At 47.3% G+C, this 15,924-nt stretch overlaps 1 protein-coding gene across 2 annotated transcripts in view; it reads right to left on the reverse strand.

The window, feature by feature from the left end:
- Positions 1-15,924, reverse strand: part of KIAA0586 (KIAA0586 ortholog) — a 2,241,463-nt gene that overhangs the window by 522,140 nt on the left and 1,703,399 nt on the right. The window lies entirely within an intron of this gene.

Raw genomic sequence — 15,924 nt, forward strand, 5'->3', positions numbered from 1 at the left:
AGACCCGCCATAGGGGTCTGGGAAAGTGGGACCTCACTGGGAGTGATTCTCACTTAGGGGAAATGGACTCCCATTCCCAAAAGGAACTCCCTATGCAGGTCCCTTTATCTGCATATATGGGACTGCTTTCCATCAAAAACACTGTGGTCGTCCTCTTTGGCTTTAGGCAATGTTGAATCCAGCACACCGTCTGACGGAAAAGGGAATATCCGTTTAAGAATAAACTCATATGAAAGTGGGAAGAGTAGACCAGAACAAAGGAGAGTGAACGCTGCAGAGGGGAAACCTCTTGACGTCATAACGCTGTGCAGAGTTGGAGCAAAGTTGAACTGCTGGACCTGCGCAACTGCGAGAAGCAGAGATCGCCAAGTGCAGTCACTAGAGGCCCTGCAAAGCAGCCCACGGCAAAGGCGTTAACAAGACAGATCTTGAACCGTCCGACGAGGCGGTGTGACCACGGAAGGACCGTGGTGGTCCAGGCGCCATTCTAACAACGCAGAAACCTGGAATACAGAGAGTATTGACAGCTCCCATCCACTGTAGTTTGTTGAAAGCAGCTGGCTGCTGAGAAGCCGACACTCATACGCGTGTGAAGCTCGAAAGGAAGAAGCGAGAAAGCAAACAAACCTTCCAGAGCAAACGCCTAGCCTAGCGCGGTCATTTATGGCAAACAAAGGTACAGTGGAGAAGCGCAGACGTGGGAGGGCCATCTGGGCAAGACGTAATAAGATGGGACTATGAAGGCTATAAGGATAATAATGGAACATTGAATCAGTATAATTTGATGTCTGAGGAACTATTCGAAAACCTCAAGAATAAGAATGATTTTGAATCACTAAGAAAGTGGAAACAAATATCCTGTGCGAGAGAGAGAAAGCCAACAGAGAATTCCACGAGAGATAATTAATGAAGAGTGGGGAGACCACTTAATGAGAAACTGTCAATTGTTATGAGCTAAAAACGCAGAGTGAACCAAACAAGGAGAGACAAACAAGTTACTTACCAACTGGTAATGTTGTTTCGACTGGATGTTTCTCCAAAGTATTCCTGATCTTTGACATGTAATGTCCACAGCTTTGCTGCTTCAGAAGATTTTTCCCCTGGCAGAGAGCGCCGATGGTGTCGGGTCAATGTCCCTCTAAGGCCTCCGTCGAGGGTGACATCATTGGATGTTATAAGTAGCACGCACAGTGCCCGTTGCCGCAGTTCATGTTTTTCCCCCTCACAAGGTGTGGCATACATGTCCACAATACAGCCTTGACTGTGCTTAGCCTTGTTGGAACGAAAGCTGCAATAGCATGGGAAATTCTTGAGAAGTAGGCTGGGAGGGCGATGAGGAATACGTTGGAGGAACATCCAGTCGAAAGAACGTTACCAGTTGCTAAGTAACTCGTTCTTCGAATGGATTGTGTGCTCCAATGTATTCCTCATCTTTGACAGACTCCTAAAGCATTATTAATGATTGGAGGAGGGAGAAGAATTTAGATATACCCAATTAAATGGCAGAGTAAAGCACTGCCTTGCCAAAGGCAACATCCTGAACATGGGCAGTATCCAGGGAATAATGCTTAACAAACGTGTGGATGGAAGACCACGTTGCAGCATCACATAAGTTCTTAACAGAGACACCCCTCTGCAGGGCTGTCGATGTAGCTATGCCCTTGGTGGAATGAGCCAGTAAGCCCTCAGGAGGGTCCATGCCAGCTAATCTGTAGCATTCAGAAATGGTGAGGAGGATGATCCACCTAGACAAGGTCCGTTTAGAAACAGGCTGGCCCAATCTGTGTCCAGTATACCCCACAAATAGGTGGTTGTCCACTCTGACTTTGGACATTCTGGAAAGATAAAAGCTTAATGCTCTCCTAGGGTCCAATCTATGGTGTCTCTCCTCTTCCTTACTAGGATGAGGAGGAGGATAGAAGGCGGGTAGCACCACCTTCTGCCTCAAAGGAAATTGTGAAACTAATTTAGGAAGGAAGGAAGGACGTACTCTCAATACATCCCTGTCCTTGTGGAACAAAGTAAAGGGTGGCTTAGCAGAAAGTGCCTGCAACTCGCTCACTCTGCGAGCAGATGTAACTGCACCTAAGAAAACAGTCTTAAATGCTAACACTCTCAACGGACAAGAGTGCAAAGGTTCAAACAGAGCACCCATCAGACATTTTAAGAACAAATTAAGATCCCAGACCGGTACCTGAAAAGGTGACGGCAGGAACACATTTGTGAGCCCTTTTAGAAACTGAGTGATCAGTGGAATCTTAAAATAAGAGCATTCCTCAGATGAGCGCTTGAAGATAGATAGCGCTGCTATGTAACCTTTAATGGTTCCCTCCTGAAGACCCTTGTGGGCCAAAGAAAGTAAGAAAGAAATAATCACCGGAATGGAACACTGAAAAGGATTAACATTCTGTCCTCTGCACCAATCTCAAAGCCAACGGCAACGGAACAGGGACTTTGTTGCTGGATGCCTGGCCGAAAGCAACACCTCCATCACATCATCCGGGAGGTCCCAATCCTTATATCTCAACCTTTCAGACACCATGTTTGAAGTTTGAGAGACTTGACCTCTGGATGGAGAGCCCGATCTTCCTTTCGCAAGAGAAGATCTTCTCTTTGGGGAAGACGCATTGGAGGACAGATGGACATTTCTAGAAGGTCCGGGTACCACGCTCTACTGGCCCAATCCGGAGCAATGAGGATCATGTTGGTCCCGAACCTCCGTACCCTCCTTAGAACTTGAGTAATGACGGGGATCGGAGGAAACTCGTACAGAAGCGGGAATGACCAATCCACGACAAACGCATCTCTTAGAGCTCCTCTCGGAGGAAATTCCCTTGAGCAGTACCTCTCGCACTTCTGGTTGGCACCGGTCATGAACAGATCCACCTGCGGGGTTCCCCAAAGGTCAAAGACCTCTTGAAGGACTTCCTGAGCTATCTCCCATTCGTGGGAGACCACGCTCTGCCTGCTCAGAGCGTCTGCCGCCGTTTTCTCCTCTCCAGCTAGATGTACTGCCGCTAGGGAGATTCCTTCTTGGATTGCCCAGAACCAAAGCTGCATCGCCTCTCAGCACAGTGGAAGAGACCCAAAACCTACCCTTTTATTGAGGTAATGCATGTTCATTGTGTTGTCCGTCATTATCAGGACAACCTTCACCCGTACAGACGGCAGAAAAGCCTTCAGTGCAAGCCTGATTGCTTGCAGCTCAAAAAGATTGATGTGTAGACCAACGACTGCTGATGGTCAGATTGTTGGTGTGAGCCCCCCAACCTTTGAGGGCTGCGTCGTCACTACAGTTACCTCCGGCCAGGGCTGCCAAAAAGGTTCTCCTTTCATGAGATTTCCTTGGCAGTCCCACCATAGAAGATCCTGTGAGACCAGTCTCAGAATCTGAAGGAGATCTGACATCTTGTTGGAGAATTGAGACCATTGCGTCCTGAGAGCCCATTGAAGGGACCTCATCCGCAGTCGGGCCTCTGGCACCAGAAAAATGCAGGATGCCATGAGGCCGAGCAACCTTAAGAATTCGAAAGCCGGAAGACTCTGGGCATGTTGTAACTTGGTGACTATCTGGAGAATGTGTTGTGCCCTCACCTTGGGCGGCACGCACATCCCCAAGGACGTGTCCAACACAGCCGCAATGTACTGGAGCGGTTGGGAAGGTGTCATATGTGACTTCTTGAAATTGAGGGAGAAGCCCAGTTTGTCAAGGGAGTGGCAGGTGACCTTGAGATGATCCAAGGCTTGCTCGGGAGAATGCGCCCTGATCAGCCAATCGTCCAGATAGGGGTAGGCATGAATACCCCCTATCCTGAGATGCGCTGCCACCACCGCCATGAGCTTGGTGAAGACCCTCAGGGTGGAGGTCAACCCAAATGGCAGGACCTGAAGCTGATAGTGCGAGCTGCCAACTGCGAACCTCAGGCATTTCCTGTGCTTGAGATGGATCGGCACATGAAAATAAACATCCTGCAAGTCCAATGACACCAAGCTATCCTGAAGCTGGAGGGCCTGAAGGATCTGAGAAAGAGTGACCATCTTGAACTGGTCCTTACCGAAGAACTTGTTCAAGCATTGTAAGTCCAAGGTGGGTCTCAGTCCTCCGTCCTTCTTGGGAATAAAAAAATAGGGGGAATACCAACCCTTGTTCCTGTCCGCCACAGGCACCGGTTCTACAGTGCCGTTGTCCAACAGGGCCAATATCTCCTGCACAAGGAGCGGATCTGGAATCTTCAAAGAGTGCTTCCCCGGTGGATTGTCGTGAGGCCTTTGTAGAAAAGGGAGGTAGTAGCCGTGGGCTATTGTTTCCAGAGCCCACACATCTGAAGTAAAGGCTCCCCACTCTCCTAGATGCTGAGACAACCTGCCCCCTTACTGGTGAAGAGTGACTCAAGGCCTCAGAGTGGTTTTGAAGAAGCTGCTGCAGTGTTTGATAGCAAAGAGGCTACTGATGCTTGAGTCGCTTTGGAACCTCTACCTCATCCACCATGAGGAAACTTATGTTGGTCCATTTGACTGGCCATTCCTCTCGCCCTTCCAAATGAGGAGTAGAAGCAAAAGGATCCACTCCTCCATTGTTGTCCCCTTGGACGAAAAGGCTGAGGTTGACTAACAGCTGCGCCCAAAGATTTTGCAGCTGCTTTGGCAGCAAGGCTGAGAAGTTGCAGACCTCCAAACAGATGAGACCCGTCAAAGGGCATGTTGAGAAGTCAAGCCTGCACATCAGGTATAAAGCCTGACTTCCGCAACCACGCAAACCTGTGCATCACAGTGCTCGTAGCCATGGACCTGCTGACATTATCCGCAGTGTCCAACCCAGACTGAAGGGATTCACACATGTGGTCTTTGCCATCCTTCACAATAGCCAGAAAGCCATCCCTTTCCTCCCCTTTGGGAATATGCTCAGCCGCTAAAGATATGCAATTCCACAGAGTGTGTGAAAACTTCACTAAGGCAAAGGTGGAGTTGGCCGATTTTAACACCGTACTCCCAGCAGAAAACACCTTGCATGCCCATCCATCCATCCATCCATCCATCCATCCATCCATCCATCCATGCGCTTATCGTCCCCATCAGTAGAGATTGTAGGGTACGCTGCCTTGTTCGATGAAGCCGTGGCTACCTGGATCACCAAACTCTCCGGAGTGGGGTGTGTGGATAGGTAGCCGGGGTCGATACTGGATGGCCGGTATTTCTTCGTTAACGACTTGTTCACCGCTGGAATAGTCTCTAGGTCGTTCCAAGTAGCAGCCACCCTCTTTTGCAATGCCACATGAAATGGGAACACCGGATCGGTCGACAGACCCTGATCCAAAATTTCTGTAAGATCATCTTGATCAAACTACACCGGAGGCCTTGACCAGCGCAGGTACTCCAAAACTTTCAACATAAGCCTCCGATAAGAGGAGTCGACATGATCCCCCAGGTCTGGCTTGCCGAACTGCATCTCAGACGAAGTGTCAAGGACACTGGCATTGTGCAAAGACTGACACAGTTCCTCCATCTGACTCTCTTCACAAATGAGAGTCTGGAACATTAGGGGTCTCATACGGAAGACCAAAAGGGCCAGCATCCTCATCTGACCCTTCTTCATCCACATAAATGTCCTGGAGTGACTTAAAGTAGTTCTTCCTTGGGTTTCACAGACTTAGAAGTAGCCTTCCTCGGCTGGTCCACAGACACAGGGACTTCCACCGGTAAATTCGACCCAGAGGGCATCAAAGGCGTCGACTTCTCCGACGGTGTTGCCAATGGCTTCGAGGGCCTGACCGTGTGCGAAGACCCGACAGGTGCACCCGACGGGCATGGCGCTGATGGCGTCGACGCCTTCATGGTCTTTGAGGATTTCACAGGCTTCAACAGAGACGATGACCGCAACCTGGACCTGGATCACCAGATGCCGTGTCTGAAAGGGGCCTTGAAGGGTCCCGATGTTTATCACGCCGACCACCCGGGACCGAAGGCGCGCGAGTATCGGACCGAGACCCTTCCTTGCTGGCTTCATCAGAAGGCGCGGACGGAACTGTGCACTTGGACTGAAAAATCGGCAACATTTGCACCCTGGAAGCATCCCACTCCTCCGGGGTCGAGGATTTGGTGGGGCTGGCCACCCTTTTCAGGGAGGTGTCATCCGAACAGGTCGAGGAAGGCGAGCGGTGACGCTGCTTCCTGAACCGCCTCGATGAAGACGAGTGGCGAGAACCACTGCGGGACCTGGACCGATTGGACTTCTTCTGATGAGGAGAGTCCCCTCTCGACTTGTCAGTCGAAAGACCAGCAGTCTTGGATTTATGGGGCTTGGACACCCGGCCTACCTTCAGATTCCCCTTTCGTTCCTGTAAGGCCTTGCCAGTCAACGGCTGGCACTTCGAACAGTCATCCGTAGCATGCTCCTCACTGAGGCACCACAGACAAATCTGATGCAGGTCGGTGATCGACATCTTGTACCCACAGTCCCGACACTTCTACCCCGAAGACCACGCAGTCTGTTTTCAAGACGACGACATTTCGGGAATCACAAGGTGCGCTGAGTTTTATGAAGCAAACACGTTTGCAGAAAAAACAGAACTGAGGCTACGGGCGCCATCCGATGACGTCATCCCCGACGGAGGCCTTCCGGGGACATTGACGTGACACCATCGACGCATGGGACCCTCTGCCGGGGAAAAGAAATTCCGAAGCACCACAGCTGTGGACATTACATGTCAAAGATGAGGAATACGTTGGAGGACACAATTCATTCGAAAGAGTGGATTTAAAAGACACCCGAGTGTGGCACTCTTACCCTAACAAAACAAGGGAACAACAAAAATTAAAAGGAAGGTGTCCAAGAGAACATCTCAAAGAGAACAATTATAAGTCATATTGTCAAGAAGACAAGATCTTTGAATAGTTGGGAGGAACTACAAGAGCTTGTGAATAAAACTTGAGAAAAGTATCTGAAGCAATTATCATAAGCAACAGTTTCTCTGAAAGAGAGACATTTACATATTGAAGATTGGTTTAGAAGAAGAAAACCCTGAGAGAATACCTTAAGACAAATGGCCAAGGGGAGACAGCCAGTAAAGGAACCTTCTTTTGGCCACTTTTAGTTGTTACTGTTAGTGGTATAGTCAGGAGAGATTTAGATTGAGGACATATTGAGTTTGGACCACATGACGACAGACAAGCACTGTTAGTTTAATTAAGTTATTTGGGGAAGCCCCTATAGCGTAGTGTGAGATAGGCCTTTTTCCTTATAATTTAAATAAAAGAACAGGGGGCAAGCAGCAAGGGACTGGAAATGTCCAGCTTCTACCATATGAGCCTCCTAGAGGGTTGATGCAGTGGAATGCTACAGGTTCACTACCCCTAACAAGGTGCGGCATCACAACATCAGAGGAGTGTAAAAACCCAAAAATCAGAGACGTCCAAATCTCCCTCAGAGACGTCCAAAATCCCAGCACTAGAGGTAATTGAAACCCTATCATTCGAGACCTCCAACCCCATATCAATAAGCGTTCAATGCAGCAGCACTTCCAAAATTGAAACATCAGGTACAAACTTCACTCTTAGCTTCACAAGCAGTAACATCCGAAGAATGCAGAGGTTTACCAATACAAAAGCTCCAAAACATGAAGAGCCAACCACAGCCTACACAGTCTGGTGGAGATGCCTCAGAAAGCATCTCCATCTATCGGAGATGCAGAGGGCTGTAGACAGGCAAAAAGTCACATGGAGATTGCAAGATGGTGTCTATGCTCCAAACTGCCTATGAAGCCCTGAAACGAAAAGGTGAAAATATTCAAGGAATAAACCAATGAGGAGAGGCTCATTTAGACAGATTAGTTGTTGAGAAAACCTAAATGAAAGACCCAGCCCAAATCCCACACGCAAAATTCTAACAGTGCAAACTAAAACCAAAGCACTAGACCTGGTGAATCGTCTAGTGGGACTGAGTGAAGTGTATGGTTGCAAGATTTTAACTGTGAAGATTTTGCAGAGGGATTAGAAGGGTGAGACAAGGTGGTGGGGCTTAGAGTTGTGTTGCTTCTCAGGTCTGGGAGCTACAGGCTCTACATCAGAGCATATCTAACAAGGTTCATATAAAGGAAGCGCTTTTCATTTAAATATACTGCCGGCTACCTAGACAACAACGTACATCCACTGAATACACAGCAAATTTAATTGCCACAAAGGAATTTCGCAAGCATCAACTCGAGCCTTGAGAACGACCCATGGTCGAAACACGTGTCGGCTGCCAGCTGTTTTATGTTTTTTGATTTTGAATACATAACGGCAATGTAATCATTTAGTACTTCATGGATGTAGCTATTTAGCTATTTAGTTCACCATTGTGGAACATTAAGTACATGTTGGCCCTGCTCAACTCGCTAATTCATCACAAAATCACCATTACTTTTCTGCTGAGGCCTTGGGTGGAGCCTCCAGGTATTAGTGATGCTGCGGGCTACGATGGGGAAATCACTAATTACTTTAGAGAGCCAGTGCACAACCATTAGCGTTTCCATACCACTGTGTTCGTTTACCCAGGTCTTGGTAGTGAATTTCTTTGAGAGATTGAGGTACGGACGAATGTCACATAACAAGGGAGCCACAAACTGACAAGGTATCCCTTCAAGGGTAGTCTCCACAGTTACTGGCCAAATCAGAGTCTGTTTTATTCTCTGGGGCTTGTAGTCTGCCAGTGGGAACCTCAAACACAAAGATTCATCATAAACCACTTTTAAGACCCACACTGTTCTGTTCCCAATGGTCCTGGCGTGGAGAATAACTTGCTTCAAAGGCACACAGAAATATTCTACGAGCCTCAAGTTCCCACGCATGATACACTAGTGTCAGTTCATGGTTTACTGGGAGAATTTCCACATGTAAATAATACAATCTCATCAATCCATTATCTACCCTCAGAGCTTTCACTCGTGAATGATAAAAATATACAATTTAACAGAAGATATGCATTCCTTCCACATTCAGAAGGATTACAAAGACTTACAATATTTACCAGCATCAGTTCCACTTGCAAGGGATGCAGGGGAGTATTGTCCTTCCCAGGCAGTGCTCTATAGTAACAGGAAGAGGAAGTGGATTTGAAGATGGCCAACCAACCAGATGAAGGATTGCCTGGCCCAGAAAACCTCATGTACATTCTGGTAAGCCTAAAAGAGGCAGCCAATCCCAGGCCTTCCAGCCCTCACACAGAGCCCAGTCTAGGTGGAGGGAGCACTCGGTGTTAAACGACTAAAAGCCCAGTCTGGCTGAGTGGGGTGTTTGGAGAAAGAAGGCTAGGGCTTAGAGAAGGAATTGAAGTCAGCGAGACGCTTGGCAGAGGAGGAGGAATACCAAGAGTACATGAAGGATTTTGGCGGAAAGGTACAAGAGACTGGGTGAAGCCAACCGAGGGTGAACTTGGGAGGGATAAAGACCCACACAGCTGGGATCTAGAGCTGGTAAAGGCTAGAGCAGGAGGTACCCATTCTGGATAAAGATCCAGGAAGCTGGAGGAGAGATTTATAGCAGAGTAATAGTGAGGAAAATGTTGGTGACAGCAAGGGGGAAGTTGATAATCATCCACAGCAGATTTGTGCTTGCAAGGAAGAGGTTGGATATGGTACAGAGGAGGTTGGAAATAGCAAGGAGGGTGCTGGGTAGAAGCGAGTAAAGACTGATGATAGTAAGGAGGAGGCCGGTAGAGAAGAATATCATGAGGTGGATGCTGCCAGTTTGGAAGAGGTCACTGGAGACAGTAATGAGAAGCATGGAGAGTATCAGGATGAGGGAGGAGAACAGAAGGTTAGAGTAGAGAAGGCAGAGGTGGGAGAACATCCCAAGATTGACAGTATTTACAAGGTTCTCCACCTTCTGATATTCTCAAAAGCAAGTTTGGAGAGGAGGTTGAAGATGAGAGAGCGAGGAAGAGGCAGAAGTATAAAATAAAGAGAAGGAATTGTTGGAGGAAGGAAAGAGGAGTTAAGAGACTATCAAGAGAGGATGATAGAAGACCAGGAAGACGTGCAAAGACAGAAATGAGAAGTATAGAAACCGAATGATAGTCAAACCAGGAAGGTTGCAGTGTGCCTTGTTGGCCGTAGGCAGGTGATAGAGGCAGTAGGAGGAACAAGCACACAAAGGGTAGAATAACTTGGATGAAGAGAGGTGAAGAAGACTAGGGACCCTGGGTGGAATAGGTAGGCAGGTCCAGGTGTCTCAGCTTCTATGTAGACCAGATCATTTCCACCCCACCCCACCCCCACACCTCCTGCACCCTGGAAATCTGCTGAACTCTACAGGACCAAATTCCTGGGGAAGCTGGGTTAAACTAGGAGCAGCTGGATGTTTTTATGGAGCAGAAACCCCAGTTCCATCTCTCTCTGACTCGCAATGTACATATAAAGCTTCCAAAATAGACAACAGAGGTCTTACAAACGTAGGCAGGCCTCCACAACCTAATCTGTAATAAATTAAGGGACACAGGCAATCCCATACTTAAGCCAATTACCGCTCACAGCTGCAGGCACTTTGAGAAAGTAAAACCCAAGGCAAGGGGAAGAGCCCTATATAAGTCAAAAAAAGGTCTGGCAGTGTGGGTTGTAGGAGCAGGAGTGTCATGTTTCTTGAGGTCTACAAGGAAGACAACTATCAGGAGGCTGCAGGAGCAATTGAGGCTGAAGAGGTGGCATCAGAGAAGATCAGGAGAAGGCAGTGAGAGTTTAAGGTGTGAAGAGGATGCAGGAGATAAAATCTGGAGTGGAAATGAAAGTGGTAGAGCGGGACTGACCAAATCAGGAATGGATTGTAGTGAGGGAAAGAGGTAAGGAAGAAGGCAGAACTTTCTGGAGAGGAGTGGAAGGAGGTGATAACAGAGGAGGAAAGGAAGGAGGAAATAAAACCTCAATTGAATTGTATGCAGGTGATAATAGAAAAGGAAAGAAGAAGGAAATCAGGAGCGGATTGGGAGGTGGGAAAAATCCAGAACAGAAAAAATCTGGAGTTGATAACAAGAACATTTGAAAATAAGGAGGTGGTAATACTTGGCATGGAGAAAAAGAAGGCAATTACACCAGGAGTGTAAAGGAAGCAGGGAGAAACATCATAGTTGAGTGAGCGTAAGGAAACCTTGGCAGTTCAGGTGGCCATAGGACTAGAAGCTAAAGCTTGGAAAGGAGAGGGTCAGGTGGAGGTGACATGATTCCGAGCACAGAAGGGAAAACACCAGAGACCAGGTGTGAGACAGAACCCATGGAAAGACCGTGGGAGATGTACAGAGGAGGGAGGAACAGGCAGAGAAGACCTAGAAGCAAGAAAGTCTGTGAGGAAGAACGGGTCCTAGCCAGTCAGAAGAGGCAGGCTCTGGGGAGCCCAGATGATGTCAGAAATTATGTGATGGTTCTGGGAGAGAATGGTCAGTATAGTGAATGAAAAAGGTCCTGTCTCAAAGGTTTGGTCACACTGCTCAATGAACCCTTGCCCAGCTCTCTGTGCCAGCTACAACCAAGAACCAGTTCACTTTGGAACCAAAAACACAGAAGTAGACAATGGGTTGGGGACCATGGAATACTGTACCTTGAACCAACCAAAGAAACAGGTTTTCGAACCTTGTGAGCCTGCAAAGCAAGGTAAGAAGGAGGTGTTGCAGCCCTACTGGAACTTTAAAGGATTTGAAAATAAAAGGGTTCTGGAACAATGAGTCTTAGATCGCTTAAGTAGGTTGCCCCATCTCCCTCTGCTCTAGCTTTTAAGGACTAGAAGTTTGCAGCCAGATCCAAAGGCACCTGGCATCCGCACCCATCGAAAAAGGCACTCATGTGGAGGGGACGATCCCAACTGATATTTTTGTTCTTACGTTTTTTTGCATGGGAAGTTCTCAGTTACCTTTTCGCTAACCCACTGTGCCGAATAAACCAGTGAATGAACTATTTGATCTGGGCAGCCTTCTTGACCCCCCCCCTCCGCCTCCCCCTGACCCAACCCCATGTTACCTTTATGACTAGGAGGCTGGTATGTCTTGTCTTGGCTGGATATGGTTGCTCTTTCGGATGCAGTGGTAATTAAATATTATTGTATAACTTATTTAGTGCTGGAAAAACTGGCACAAAGTCGTCGTTACTTACTTGCTGGAATATTTCCCATTGTCAGACTGGGAATCCTCAGTAATTTAAAAATAATATATATAATAAAACCATTCTCATAGGGAAAGCAATACAAATTGCCCATTATGCCTTAAAAGGCACTCACTTATGTAGTCCCTCCACCTCACTTTGGTCCCTTATGACTCCAACCAATAAGATGGCAGGGCTCAAGCTCCACCCCAGGCAGCCATCTTCAGATTTTGAGCCATAAATCACTGTATATAGGACTACCTGGCTTTGGAGTAGCCTCTCACGGGAGGCGGGTAAATCTATGAAAGATACCAATGCTGAAGAAATACAGTGATAGATAGGTAACTAAGACTTTTCCAGGATTGGATCTTTCATAGATTCACATGCTTGAATAGAATACCAGGCAGTGGATCCATGCCAATTACTTACTGAAACCCACCTGGGTTAAACACTGCTCCTTAAAGAGTACATGCACCCCTATGCATTCTTCAACCTGAATGGAAGGAGGGACAAACAATGGCTGCTCCTGCTTTAAGTAAACAGGTGAGACAGAACCGCTTGTCCAACCGCGGACTCCTTACTGACATCTTACTCCAAGCAGTAGTGTTTGGCTAACGTCTGGTGTGTGCACCAGGTCGCCACCCTACAGATGTCCATTATAGCCACTCCCTCTTGAAAAGCAGCTGATGCCGCCCTTCCTCTAGTGGAGTGTCCTGTAGCTGGATAAAGGAGTGGATTGCCTTTGGGTTGGTGGCAATAAGCGATACAGTGGCCACCCAGCGGGCAAGGCCTTGTTTGGAAATGCCTTGCCGTTTGGAGCACCCAGCGAAGGCCACAAAGTCTGGAGGAAGTAAGAAAATTGCTGGTGCGTTGTAGATAGAATTGTAAAACCGGTGAAAGGTCTAAGGAGCGAAGAAGGCTGTTTCTGCACCCAAGGAGTGCTTGCTAAAAATTTCGGGAGAACTATGCACTCCGATAAGATCATTTTTAATACCACCTGAGAAATGAACTTGGGGTGTGGTACTAGTACCACGTGATCCTTCAGGAAGACCGTGAAAGGGGGTTCTGCAGAAAGGGCTTGGAGTTCGCTGATTCGTCTTGCTGACATTATGGCCACCAAATAAACAACCTTCCAAGAGAGGAATCGCAAATCAAAACCATGAATTGACTCGTACGGTGGCACTAAGAGTGCCGATAACACAGTGTTCAGGCTCCAAACGGGATCTGATGTGGGCAACGGTGGGAAGGTGCGCAATAATCCCTTGCGAAATGTCTTAACTGCCAGGTCATTACCAAACGGCACGTGTAGCATGCCATGGCCGAGAGATGAACTTTGATGGAGGACAGCTGTAAACCCGCCTTGGCCACATGTAACAGGTAGGGTATGTGACGAGCCAGGAATGAGACACAGAGGACTTAAGTATGTTGCCATAAAATGTTATTCAAATAAAAGGGGGTTAGAAAATGCCTTGATGTCCCTACTTAACAAAACTAAAGTCTGTTCAATGTCAAGATGTCCAAAGCAAAACTGTCCTGTGTCTAAAATCCTATCCTCGCCGTCACATTCTGAAAGTAACTGAGGTGCTAAAGGTAATGTCCCTGGTCTTGAAAGGTGCACACATGTTCAAGTTCAAAAGAAAGAAAAAAAAATGTATATATATATATATATATATATATATATATATATATATATATATATATATATATATATATATATATATATATATATATATATATATGATACATTACTCACCATAATCGTATTTCTGATGCTTGTATCTGCTTAGATTTACATGCTGTGCATAGGCCGACATCTAGTGGCAGCTGCGGAGTATTACAGTTTGTTTTTCGAAACTCGAAAATGGGCGTCGACACAGGCGTGCCAGTAATACTATCCCTAGTGTGACGTCCACTGTACCCAAGATCCCTCACGCCTCTAGGATCCTCAGATTGTATTTTTTCTGACATGAGGAAGCATGAGGAGTAGCGCGAGTACAGATAATCCAAGCAGATAGACAGAAAGGTAAGACTACAAGCAATCATGCGCCTTCTCTCGGAGGGGAGGAAGGGTGGGTCGCATGTGAATCTAAGCAGATACAAGCATCAGAAATACGATTACGGTGAGTAATGTATCCCTTCTGAGGCTTGTGGAATCTGCTTAGATCACATGCTGTGCATAGATTAGCGAGCAGTACCAGAAGAAGGAGGTGGGATGTGAGAAGGGTCATGAGCAAACAGGTGTCTTAGAACCGCTTGTCCCACTTGTGTATCTGCCTTGGAATGAGTGTCAATGCAGTAATGCTGAGTAAAAGTGTGAATAGAGCTCCAAGTAGCTGCTTTGCAAATGGTGTCGAGGGGAACATTTGCAATGAAAGCCAGAGTGGCCCCAATGCCTCTAGTAGAGTGGGCTCTTGGCGTAAAAGGCAGAGTTTTTTCAGAAAGAGAGTAACACAGCTGTATTCAGTTGATAATCCACTTCGAGATAGCGCCTTTAGAGACGCAATCTCCCTCTCTGCCTGTAGCTACGGAGACAAACAGTTGATCTGTTTTCCTTAGCGGTCTGGTTTTATTTACATAGTAGAGGACCGCCCTACGCACATCTAGGGTGTGTAGTTTCACCTCAGCCGAGCTTTGCGGGTTCTGGAAGAAAGCCGGAAGCTCGATGGACTGGTTTACATGGAACTTTGATATAAATTTAGGTGAGAACCTAGGGTGTGTGCGTAAAACCAGTTTGTCCTTGTGGATAGTAAAGAAAGGATCCTGCACTGACAGAGCCTGAATTTCACTGACCCTTCTTATAGAGGTAATGGCTACTAAGAAGGCCGTTTTGTAAGTCAGGTGTTTGAGACTACTTTTATGTATGGGTTCGAAAGGGGGGCCCATGAGCTTAGCTAGCACCACATTAAGGTCCCATCCTGGCGGTGGGTTCGAAATAGGAGGGTGAAGTCTCTTTACTCCTTCCATGAAGGCTTTAACTACTGGTACTTTCCACCACGACACCCTGTTATGGGATGTGGTGTAAGCCGAGAGGGCTGCCAGGTGTACTTTCAGAGAGTTAAAAACCAATCCCGCATCCAGCAGGTGGAGCATGTATGTCAAAATGTTGGAAGGAGTGCAATTAATAGGGTTGATTTGTTTATTCTGGCACCAAATAACGAATCTCTTCCACTTGTCAAAGTAACAGTGCCTTGTGTTTGGTTTCCTGGATTCTTTTAGGATATCCATACACCTCTGTGGTAAATTGAGATGTCCAAACTCTATGACCTCAGGAGCCATGCTGCCAGGTTCATTGAGTTGGGTTGCTGGTGCACTGTTTGACCTTGTTGCTGGGACAGTAGGTTGTACCAGGCTGGAAGTTTGATGGGCTTGCACACCGCCATCCTGCGTAGGTGTGGGAACCATGGTTGTCTCGCCCACATGGGAGCAACTAGGATGAGCGTCATCGATTCCTTGTTCATCTTGTACACCACTTTCCTGATGAGAGGAGTTGGTGGAAAAGCGTACGCAAACATCCCTGACCAGTTCATCCACAGGGCGTTCCCTTGGGAGTCTGGCTGGGGGAACCTGGATGCAAATCCTGGGCATTGTTTGTTTTCGCTTGTGGCGAATAAGTCTATAGTGGGGAAACCCCACTGAGAGAAGAGATCTTCTACGATCTTTCTGTGAAGGACCCATTCGTGTTCTTCTGGGAGGGAGTCTCTGCTTAGAGCATCCGCTAGGGAATTGAGCTCCCCTGGAACATGTTGCGATGACAGGAAGATGTTCCGTTTGAGTGCCCATATCCAGATTTTCTCGGCAAGCTTGGACAGATTTGGCGAACGAGTCC

This window comes from Ambystoma mexicanum, chromosome 14 (assembly GCF_040938575.1).
Source record: "Ambystoma mexicanum isolate Mex_15411 chromosome 14, UKY_AmexF1_1, whole genome shotgun sequence".
Classification (NCBI taxonomy): domain Eukaryota; kingdom Metazoa; phylum Chordata; class Amphibia; order Caudata; family Ambystomatidae; genus Ambystoma; species Ambystoma mexicanum.